The following is an 11,794-nucleotide window of genomic DNA, read 5'->3' as shown; positions in this document are numbered from 1 at the left end:
AGTCAGGAATTCATCAAGGCTGTAGAACGACTGCTCAACAAGCCAAGTTTTGAGTTTGTTTTTGAAAATTGTCATAGTAGGTGCATCTGTTATTACCGATGGTAAGTTGTTATACACAGCGGGACCCATAACGTGTATAGTTTTAGCCGTCTTTGCTAGGCTACGGGGCACCGCCGCTAGTTTGTGTCCGTATCGCGTGATGCGGTCGCTTTTATCTCCCCTCTTGGGGTATTTATCTAGATTCTCTCGCGTGTATACGGCAGTTTGCAGTATCAAGAGACCCGGCAACGTAATCATCCCCAGCTTTGTGAAAAGAGGCTTTGCAGACTCGCGCCATGGAACTCGAGAGATTGCTCTTACAGCTCATTTTTGGAGGCGAAATACACGTTGCCAATCGGCCGCACGTCCCCACAACTCAAGCCCGTACTGAATGATGGACTGTATGCTGGCGAAGTAACAGCTGCGGACTGCCTGAAGAGGAGGACTGGCGTCAGTCTGCTTAGGGCGAAACAAGCTCTTCCCAATTTGCCACACAAGGATTCAGTATGGCTCTCCCATGTTAGGCCCTGATCTATATGGAAACCCAGAAAGGAGGTGCTTTTAACCTGCTCTATGGTACCGCCAGAGAGTCGTACATGAAGCGGACGGCGCTTGCGGCCAGACAAATCAAATTGGATGAAATGCGTTTTGGTTAGGTTTAAAATGAGGCCGTTTTTTTTCAAACCAGTTCAACATCTGTCCGGCCACTACATTCAGATTGTGTTCTAGTTGATCGATGGTCGGACCGGTTACAATAGCCGCAACGTCGTCCGCGTACATATAGACCTCAGCCCCACTAATTGCTGTAGGCAGGTCGTTCATTAGGACGGAGAACGCCACATTTGACAGGGACGATCCTTGTGGGACGCCGATGGCGGCCGACAGCCCCTGTGAATTTAATGTGCCCCTTAGCCCCGACACGTACTGCATCCTTTTATCCATGAAGTCTAACATGAGGGAAAGCGCAGGTCCTCGAATGCCATAGTGATGGAGCTTCGAAGTAAGTAGTCCATGGTCAACCACGTCGAAGGCTTTCGAGAGGTCGCAGAAGAGTACTGCGACCTCAAGTTTGCCCTCCCGCGCTTCAAGCACGCGACGCACCACCTCGCGAGCCATCATTGTGGTTGATCGTCCCGGTCTGTATGCGTACTGGCGCTCTGATAGGCAATTGTTATCCAGAAGGAACTGGGCTAGACGGCTAGTCAGTCCATTCTCGAAAACCTTTGCCACCGCTGGAATGATGCATATGGGACGATATGAACTTGGATCGTCTTGCTTCCCCTTCCCTTTGTACAGTGGGCTAACTTTTACTTCCTTAAAGGATCTCGGATACTTACCAATTCTCAGGCATTCATTGAACAGCATAGACAGGGGTTGTGCAAGAGAAGTAGCCGAGTGTCGCAAGAGTTCGACCGAAATTCCGTACAGATCTTGGGTGGGTTTATTAGCAATATGCTTTATTATAATTTTGTATACTTCTGCTGGTGAGAAGTGTTTGAAGCTTAGTGAGCGATCGGCAGCGGCGCACGCGCGCAATAGATGGCCGAGGGCGTGCGCAGGCTGAGCAGGCGGGGCGCCGCACTGCGTTGCGGCGGATACGAATTGCTCGTTCATGGCATTCAATAGATTTAATTTGCTTGAGTATTGCGTGCCATCTGATTTTTTGATGATATCAGTGTAGTCAACCGCAGAGGTTTTGATTTTATTTGTCTCTATGTTGACTATATTCCACATGGCTTTAATTTTATTTTCGTTATTATTTATTTTGTTCGCGTAGTAGTCTGATTTAATGTTACGCGTGAGTTTGTCATACTTACTGTTAAGGTCGGTAATTTTTTGCACGATATCTGTTTCGCCGGGAAACTTGTCCTTAAGTTGAATTAAGTCAAACAGCAAACGTTTCATATTGTAAATTTCATCCGTAATCCATGTTGTGCTTTTAGAAAATACTGGTTTAGTTTTAAATGGAAAGCAGATTTCTATTTTATTCACTATAATGTTGATTATTGCGAATGCGAAGTCATCAATGGTGGTTTTGTTGTTATGAGCGCTTTCAAAAAATCTGCTTGCTCGCATTTCGACGCCGGCGGCGTTGGCGTGCGCCTGTGTGCAGACGCACACTATAACCAGGAGCATAACGATTGTAGCCTGCGGTACAGACATAGCGTGCGATCCTCTTACCGAACCAACCTTACGTGCGGCTAGAGCGAAAGGGATAGCATTCATGGTCGGTACCGCCACGCCGTCAGTAGCGTTGCGGACTAACCATTATTGATACTTGCGTAAAAACACCACCATATATATTACATATTTGCATACATGATTTCGTGCATAAATACTTGACCTTTTAGTTTAATTATTAAACTTATCACAGTTTTTTTTATTAAAACGTGTGTAGCCTTTGAAGAAATAAATTAAAAAACTTTTATAATATAATAAATTGTGTATATAATATTGTCTTCTGTCACCGCGATAGTTACTCATGAAATAAATTTATGGAATCAGATTATATCGCGTATGATGAATATAATCCGTTTTCTTAGTTTTATTTCATTTTGTATATGATATGTTTTCTAGGTTCTTTTCGGTGAAGGAAAACATCGTGAGGAAACCGGACTTATTCCAATAAGGTCTAGTTTACCCTTTGGGTTGAAAGGTCAGATGGCAGTCGCTTAATATAATGGAACTAAGATCGGTTTTCTTTAATTTTAAGCAGTTTTTTTTATATTTAAAATGTGTTTTTAGGGTTTCGTAGTCAACTAGGAACCCTTATAGTTTCGCCATGTCTGTCTGTCTGTCCCTCCGTCCGTCCGTCCGTCCGCGGATAATCTAAGTGACCGTTAGAACTAGAGAGCTGAAATTTGGTACCAATATGTATATCAGTCACGCCGACAAAGTGCAAAAATAAAAAGTGGAAAAAATGTTTTATTAGGGTACCCCCCTACACGTAAAGTAGGGAGCGTTTTTTTTTTCATTTCAACCCTAACGTATGATTTATTGTTGGATAGGTATTTAAAAATGAATTACTGAAATCGTTTTTTGATAATATTAATATTTTCGGGAATAATCGCTCCTAAAGGAAAAAAAAGTGTGTCCCCCCCCTCTAACTTTTTAACTATATATTTAAAAAATATTTAAAAATCACAAAAGTATAACTTTATAAACTTTCTAGGAAAACTGTTTTGAACTTGATAGGTTCTGTAGTTTTTGAAAAATATGGAAAACTACGGAAGAGCCGAGCGGCTATTTACCAACGCGGCTTTAAAAACCGGCCGAGAGCGTGTCGGGCCACGCTCAGTGTAGGCACTGAGCGTGACCCGACACGCTCTCGGCCGGTTTTTAAATATTATGTTGTTTTAATTGCATGGAGCACAGGAAGGTCCACATCTATGTATTAGTTTTTTGTAAGGAAATACAACTCTACGCTACGCCTACCTGCTTTAGTTGACTGTTGACACACTGAGACAGTGGATGCGCTGCGCCAGAGTATAAAAGAGTGATTACCATCTCTTGTCAAAGATCTTGTTGAGACGAATCAAACGAACCCAAACACGAAGTGGTTCAAGACCTGGTCGTGGAATACTCTTGACTACCTTCCAGCTTCATCATCAGATCCTGGGTACCATCTCGTGTCAAAGATCTTGTTGAGACGAATCAAACGAGCCCAAACACAGAAGAGTTTCAAGACCTGGTTGTTGAATACTCTTGACTACCTTCCGGCTTCACCATCAGATCCTGGGTACCATCTCTTGTCAAAGATCTTGTTGAGACGAACCAAACGAGCCCAAACACGGAGTGGTTTCAAGACCTGGTTGATGAATTCTCTTGACTACCTTCCAGATTCATCATCAGATCCTGGCTACCATCTCTTGTCAAAGATCTTGTTGAGACGAACCAAACGAGCCCAAACACGAAATGGTTTCAAGACCTGGTTGATGAGAACTCATGACTACCTTCCGGCTTCATCATCAGATCCTGGGTACCATCACCTCTTGTCAAAGATCTTGTTGAGGCAAATCAAACGAGCCCAAACACAGAAGAGTTTCAAGACCTGGTTGTTGAATACTCTTGACTACCTTCCGGCTTCACCATCAGATCCTGGGTACCATCTCTTGTCAAAGATCTTGTTGAGACGAACCAAACGAGCCCAAACACGGAGTGGTTTCAAGACCTGGTTGATGAATTCTCTTGACTACCTTCCAGATTCATCATCAGATCCTGGGTACCATCTCTTGTCAAAGATCTTGTTGAGACGAACCAAACGAGCCCAAACACGAAATGGTTTCAAGACCTGGTTGATGAGAACTCATGGCTACCTTCCGGCTTCATCATCAGATCCTGGGTACCATCACCTCTTGTCAAAGATCTTGTTGAGGCAAATCAAACGAGCCCAAACACGAAATGGTTTCAAGACCTGATTGATGAGAACTCATGACTACCATCTGACTTCATCATCAGATCCTGAGTACCATCTATTGTCAAAGATTTTGTTGAGACGAGTCAGTAACCTAAAATGATATTCAATAATAAATAATACTTACTAAAAATATTAGTCAAGTTAATTAGTTACCAAAGTCGTCAACCTAAGGATCAAAATTTTCGGTCGCAGTATACATGCAACAGTACAGCCAAACACGCACACAAGTGCGGTTTTGGACACGGCGGGTGCCGCACACAATGACAAAATAACTTCGCGTTCGTCGAGCCGCGTGCGGAGCGGACTAACATACGTCCTGCCTCTACAAGCTCTGCCGCGGTACTGACATCGCAAGCGCGCGTAACCGGTAATAAGGAGGCATTTTTAAAAAATCGTCAAAAATATTAAATTGCAATTAATAGAAAACTTTTGCATAAAATATGTTTGAGTAAGCGTTGCAGATTATTTTTATATTAAAACTACTTCAAAAACACGTAAGTTTTCGAAGAAATTGACACTTATTCTGAGGTGATTTCTGAAACAAATTGGATTCATCATATCCTCATTTACTCTATTCTAAAGCCTTATAACAAAGAAGTAGTCTCAGAAGATTGTAGTACAGGATATACATAATACAAATTTACCACTTGAAGCATTCAAAACTATCCAAATTTTACAAATTAGACGGACTAAGTCAGCACTTTTCGCGGGTTTTCCTAAACATGCACCAGAAAAAAAATCATAATTAATTAAGTGAGTTAGTTTTTAAAAATCCAGTCTCACAACATGTAAGTTAAGAAGATGTCCTAATCGAATCCTAAACTTAATAAGTCTTTTAGATGACGGAAAGTGTAGCATTTTGCCGACTAAAACTATCAATTTTACATTATTACGACGTTTTCGTTGAATGCCCTCTTATACAATTCGTTCCAATCTACGCTGGCTACGGCTTGGGCGAAGGCGAGTCTAGAGGCGGCGGTGTAGGTTCGGGCGCGGCGCGTGCGCGCGGGGGACGGAGACATGCACCTGCGCTCAATCGCGATACGGACACCGTAGTGGTCGCTAATATTTGTTACTACTGGAATCGCGGTTATAATGGAGTTATCGCTTACATTTATATACGCGTGATCCAAGGACGTAGATGTTGTCCTAGTTTCACGTGTTGGAAAATCTACAATATTTTTGAAATCGTATGAGGACAGTAAATCATTTAGGTTTTTATGTTCTGTGGTTAAGGTCAAACAGTCTATATTGGTATCACCTACTATGACGCATTCATATTTTAATTCATTAATCTTGTCGAGCAATCGCTCTAGTACATCTAAAAAGTCTGACGCTCTAACTAGGTTTGTTCGATATACACATATCACAATCAAATTAAAGTCTATTATTTCTAATAATATACATGTTACCAACAAGTGGCCTTTTTTTTAAAGGAACGTAATCTTACATAGTTATTTAACATAACCATCATCCTCCTTGCGTTATCCTGGCATTTTGACACGGATCATGGGAGCCTGGGGTCCGCTTTGACAACTAATCCCGAGACTTGGCGTAGGCACTAGTTCTTACGAAAGCGACTGCCATCTGACCTTCCAACCCGAAGGGTAAACTAGACCTTATTGGAATTAGTCCGGTTTCCTCACGATGTTTTCCTTCACCGAAAAGCGACTGGCAAATATCAAATGACATTTCGCACATAAATTCCGAAAAACTCATTGGTGCGAGCCGGGGTTCGAACCCGCGACCTTCGGAACGAAAGTCGCAGGTACTTACCACTTATTTAACATAACCAAGCCCTTAATTTAAGAAATAATTAAAAATGTTACCTTCATAAACTTTCTAAGAAAAAATTTATTGCCAGCAATGTACAATTGTACAGCACACACACTTGTTAAGTGAGGGCATTATGACAGCTCATAAGTATGAGCGATGTGAGTAATGACAATTAAGAAGTGCACGCGTTACATTGAATGTTGGGATTCCGGAAAATTAATTTTTCAGTTAATAGGCTACTTGACCCTTTTTAAAACAGACGTCTTGTATGATTAAGCACTGTCCAATTAACCGAAATAAAATATTACCACATTTTATTATGACTTAAAAACAGCAAAAAATATTTTTAAAGTATACTTTCACGTAATCAAGCGAAAACAACACAGTCATGTTAATCTATATTATCTGTCATCAGGTCATCAAGGTCATTCTATTCGAAAACAGGCCTTAAGTTGCAGGCGTCCATAGATTGCGGTGACCGCTTTCCATCAGGCGGGCCGTATACCTGTTTGCCACCGACGTGGTATAAAAAAAACAACATATTCTGATTTTTTAAGTATGATGGCATAAAGTTCAATATGTCAGTGATTGTTTTGACATGCAGTACCTAAAGTTCATATTCGATGACGTCACTTCATCGCTGACAGCGTTTTCGGTGGCCAAAATAAATAAAAAATTACACACTTTTTAATCGAAAATACGTAGGTAGTAAAAATACACTTTTTATGCCCAAAATCTATGAATATTGTTTTTTTTTATGTCAAATACTACAAAATACAATCATTTACTGTGCCAAATTCGATAGAAGTCTAGTAGCCTATTTAATTAACTATGATTTGCTAATTGATTGTAGTATTATTATTGGTTTTAATAAATTCCCAGGTGATGGTAACACGCTGTAGATATTTATAATTCATTTTCAAATAATAGCTGCACAAATACTGCTACAGTGAAGCTCGAAAGCTTTAAAGCTAATTAAATGGTTCGTTTGTGGACGACTGTACCGCAAATATTGATGCCGGTACTCTATATTTGCACAAATAGTAACTGTTTGGAGAATTCGGAGAAACCATTTGATATTATTTCAAACAAATTAATCATTAACGTAAATAACATTGATAAATAGGTAAGTGTTTTAGTGGTAATCATAAATAATACGAAACCCAGTTTTTTTATTGCGTTGTGATAAAAAAAATTGTGTGATAGTAACAGACCGATGTAGGTACTTTATACCAGTTAAGAATTTGTACAGGCTCAATATACAGGCTGTTTTTATGACCAATATATGAGCAATATTTGTGAGTGTGTTTAGTAAAACGTCCCACTTTGTCGGTTACCATTAGGGCGAGATTTACTTGTATCTTTATATGAATAAACTGACAAAGCGGCTTTATAGCAATCGATAAAGTGGGACATTTCTCGTGCACACGCACATTTTACACCTGAATATGATTATATAATTGTATAATTTTAAGCTCCTTTTTAACCCCCGACGCAAAAACGAAGGGGTGTTATAAGTTTGACGTGTCTGTCTGTATGTCCGTCTGTCTGTCTGTCTGCCTGTCTGTCTGTCTGTCTGTCTGTTTGTCTGTCTGTCTGTGTGTGTGTGTCTGTCTGTGGCATCGTAGCTCCCGAACGGATGAACCGATTTAGATTTAGTTTTTTTGTCTGAAAGCTGAGTTAGTCGGGAGTGTTCTTAGCCATGTTTCATGAAAATCGGTCAACTGTATCGCAGTCGGGGGTTTTTTAAAAATTTTAATTTTGTGGTTAGGTTATTATCCACTAATGTCAAAGAGAAGTATCTACTTAGGGCGGCAGGTACTGCAACCCTATGAGGTACAAGACCTTACAGCCCAATGAATCTGGAATTTCCTGGATTCAACGGGCATAAGTAAGGATATCTAACCACAAAGGGCCGTCACAATAGATCTCTCTTGGTCGACGTGACACACAAAGGCCCACTATAACAAACAATAATAATAATAATAGGTTATTTCTGTAGTAATCCCGCAAAATAAAGCTTTTTGACACATTTTTGCTATTCTGATGAAATTTTCTACTGGAGAAAAAATATTTTGTGGTTTCCTTCAAACCTTGCCCCAATGTTTACTTCATCTGGCCTTTGCATGTAGGTGCTCGTAATTCCTTCAAAAAGGGCGCATTTTGCGTAGTGACAGATTGACCAACAAATAATGCACCCAGTCAAAAATATAACAAAAACTCTTATATGTATAGGTACGTTCCCAGTAAAACTAACGTTAGCGCGATGTAGGAATTGCTACACTAGGTACAGCGACATCTTTGTTGACATTTGTTAAACATTAAGTATCAAACTTACTATAGGGAATTATAGTTTCGAACACAAATTCATGATATATCAGTTAACATTGGCAAGTGATCCTTGCCTGGATCAAATTGCATCACGTACCCTTTGTGGATGGAAGGTCGAGTCGAAACTTCCCCTTTGATACCCAATCCGAGTCGCGAAGAACTTTGGAAGTTATATCGAACACTTGAGAAAATGGAGCTCACACTTACTTTGAGGTTACTTTGGTGGTAAGTATTTCAATATTAATATAGATTTACATGTAGTAAATATACTCGTATTACTAAGCAGCAAAGAGGATCAAGTATTATAGAGAGTTACTGTCAAAGTAAAATACATGTGTAATCAACTAATCACAGTGCATAGACTGCCATCTCTCGACACAAGCTTAAAACTTTTGAACCTTGACAATTTGGCCCATATTCTTAGCTTGATATTTGTTATTAAAATATCAAATATTAATATTAGCGCTATCTAGCCGAGCGTCTCCCAAAGGTATATCGCCATCTAGGTTACCGTACCTTTTTCTGTATGGTTTTGAAGTACGTTTTTTTCTTAGACTTTATCTGTCTATACGGAGTTACATATGTCTTTGCTAAGCAGCAAAGAGTACCTATTATTACGATTAAGGTTATCTGGAAGACATCACTTTTCAGCCATAAGACTGTTTAATTATGTATTTATTATTTATTAAAACAAGAAGTACAACATAATGACTATGCTATGCTCCACAAAACTTGGTTAGTTTAACTGTGGAGTCTGTCTGTTGTAACATAGTTCTTATTTTCTTCTCAATAATTATTTTCATTTTGTACTCCACTTTAAAGAGGTGTAAAATAGAAATCTGGTAGTAAATGTCTTTAGGCATTAAGTTCGCCATTTCTGCTTTATACATTTTAATACATAAATAAAAATCAAAGCATTTTATATAAGGAAAGTTGTCTAAGCCTGGACTTGTGTTACGTCTGGAGAGTAAGCTAATAATTGTGAATTCATGCCATGTGAATGGTTCCATTAAAAGCATTTTATAAAGTCGGTATGTCGGTAAACAAACTTTAGTCCAATATTATAAGAGCGTCACAACATTTTAATTACTTAACTAATATTTTAAATTCGTGAATTACATACATTGTTCAGGTATCATATAAAGCACACTGAGGTAATTTCGAAGTACAAAAATGCCCGGGTAATTTCGGAAGGGGAATCTTGACATGATGCAAATAATCAAATGGTGATTTTTATATGACTCCAAATTGTGATATTGCAGTGACAGGTTGCCAGCCTCTCGCCTACGCCAAAATTGAACCCATATCCCACAGTCGATTTCTACGATACCCACGGGAAGAAAGGGGGTGGTGAAATTCTTAACCCGTCACCACACGGGATTTTGGATTTCTTTCAACCCCATTTTGCCAAGAGTGGCACGGAAACTTAGTATTCATGTGCTTTGCCTACCCTTTTATGGGATATAGGCGTGATTATATGTATGTAAGAATTTCACCACCCCCTTTCTTCCCGTGGGTGTCGTAGAAGGCGACTATGGGATATGGGTTAAATTGTGGCGTAGGCGAGAGGCTGGCAACCTGTCACTGCAATGTCACAGTTTCGTTTTCTTTCAACCCCTTATTTGCCAAGAGTGGCACTGAAGCTTTAGTAGTTTCATGTGTTCTGCCTACCCCTTTATGGGATACAGGCGTGATTGTATGTATGTATGTATTTTTATAAAATCATAAATACTCACCACAACGTCACATAAAAGTAGTATGTATGTACCCTCAAAAGAATACTTATCATAAGCGGACTCGCTCAGAAGACACGGAGAGAATTTACATTTTTATTCCTTACGAATATATCTTGGTAACGTGGGATACTTTTCGACTTTTGTAATACTGACTGGGATTTTTAAACGCTTATGTTAATATAAAATGTAAAACTTAGCGTAGGAGGTAGATCATAGTGTAGGAGGTAAGGCATAGCGAATGAAATTCCGCTTTGTGTGGTAGGGCACAGCATGCAGTGCAAACCTTTGCATCAAAATACAGGAAATAGTGTGAATTTACGAAAGTTATTCAAGAAAACTATTAAAAACTAAGTGCATGGTCGTAGAAAAAGTATTTTATGCAACAGAGTGTTTAACTGAGTCAAAAAATACTCGTGGCGTCTTATTAACAATTTTCGGCTTCGCCTCAAATTGTTACCCACGCCACTCTTCTTTTTTGACCTCCTTTAAACGGCTGTTGCATAAAATACTATTATCATACCCGCATAAGCCTGAAATTTCACAAAGACAAAAAAAAAATTCTACAATTAATTATTTTAGTTTTCCTCATGAGGTCCTAATGTAACTTAAGATGCTGTAACTTAGAGCGCCTGCGACCGACAGATCGATCGGCCAACACGGAACTTAGTTACACTGTCATGTTACAGGCTACAGTACAGGCCGGTAGAAAATCCTTTTCCCCTCACTAGCTCGGAAACACGTGTTTTGTACTTTAATACCAACGGGTAAAAACGCATTTTATCCACTAGTGGGTAAAGTAATTTGACCTTGAATAAAGTCAACTGTTTTAAAATGGATAAAAGTAGGTGACTCTAGTAATAAAGATGACTTACCACCTGTGGAAATACTGAAAGCAGTGATAAACGTATTTTGCGTCGCAGTTTCCTCGCTACAGTGAGGGAAAAAGTTTTGTGTTACACTCGGGTGCAAATGTATTTTACTTCTCGTGTGTTAAAAAAACTCGCAAGTTCAGGATTCTATTCTGCAACCACTCGCTTCGCTCGTGGCTCAACTATAGATCAACTATAGATTCCTTTCATCTCGTTTTTCAATACCACACTCAGCGTTAAAATACAACTTTGCCCCCTTGTATAACAAATAACAATAGTTTTCCTCATGAGAAGGTCCTAATGTAACTTAAGATGCTGTAACTTAGAGCGCCTGCGACCGATAGATCGATCGGCCAACACGGAACTTAGTTACACTGGCATGTTACAGGCTACAGTACAGGCCGGTAGAAAATCCTTTACTGTATTTATTACACATACCTACATAGGTACATAAATAAATTCCTGAATCCCAATAATTCGAACTGAGTACTATAAAGTACATAAAGATGGGAATGAAACTAACCTAACCACAAAATTAAAATTTTGAAAAAACCCCCGACTGCGACATGGTAGACCGATTTTCATGAAACATGGCTAAGAACACTCCCGACTAACTCAGCTTTCAG

The sequence above is a fragment of the Leguminivora glycinivorella genome, chromosome 23, assembly GCF_023078275.1.
Source record: "Leguminivora glycinivorella isolate SPB_JAAS2020 chromosome 23, LegGlyc_1.1, whole genome shotgun sequence".
Classification (NCBI taxonomy): Eukaryota; Metazoa; Arthropoda; class Insecta; order Lepidoptera; family Tortricidae; genus Leguminivora; species Leguminivora glycinivorella.
Note: the sequence above shows the minus strand (reverse complement) of the source record.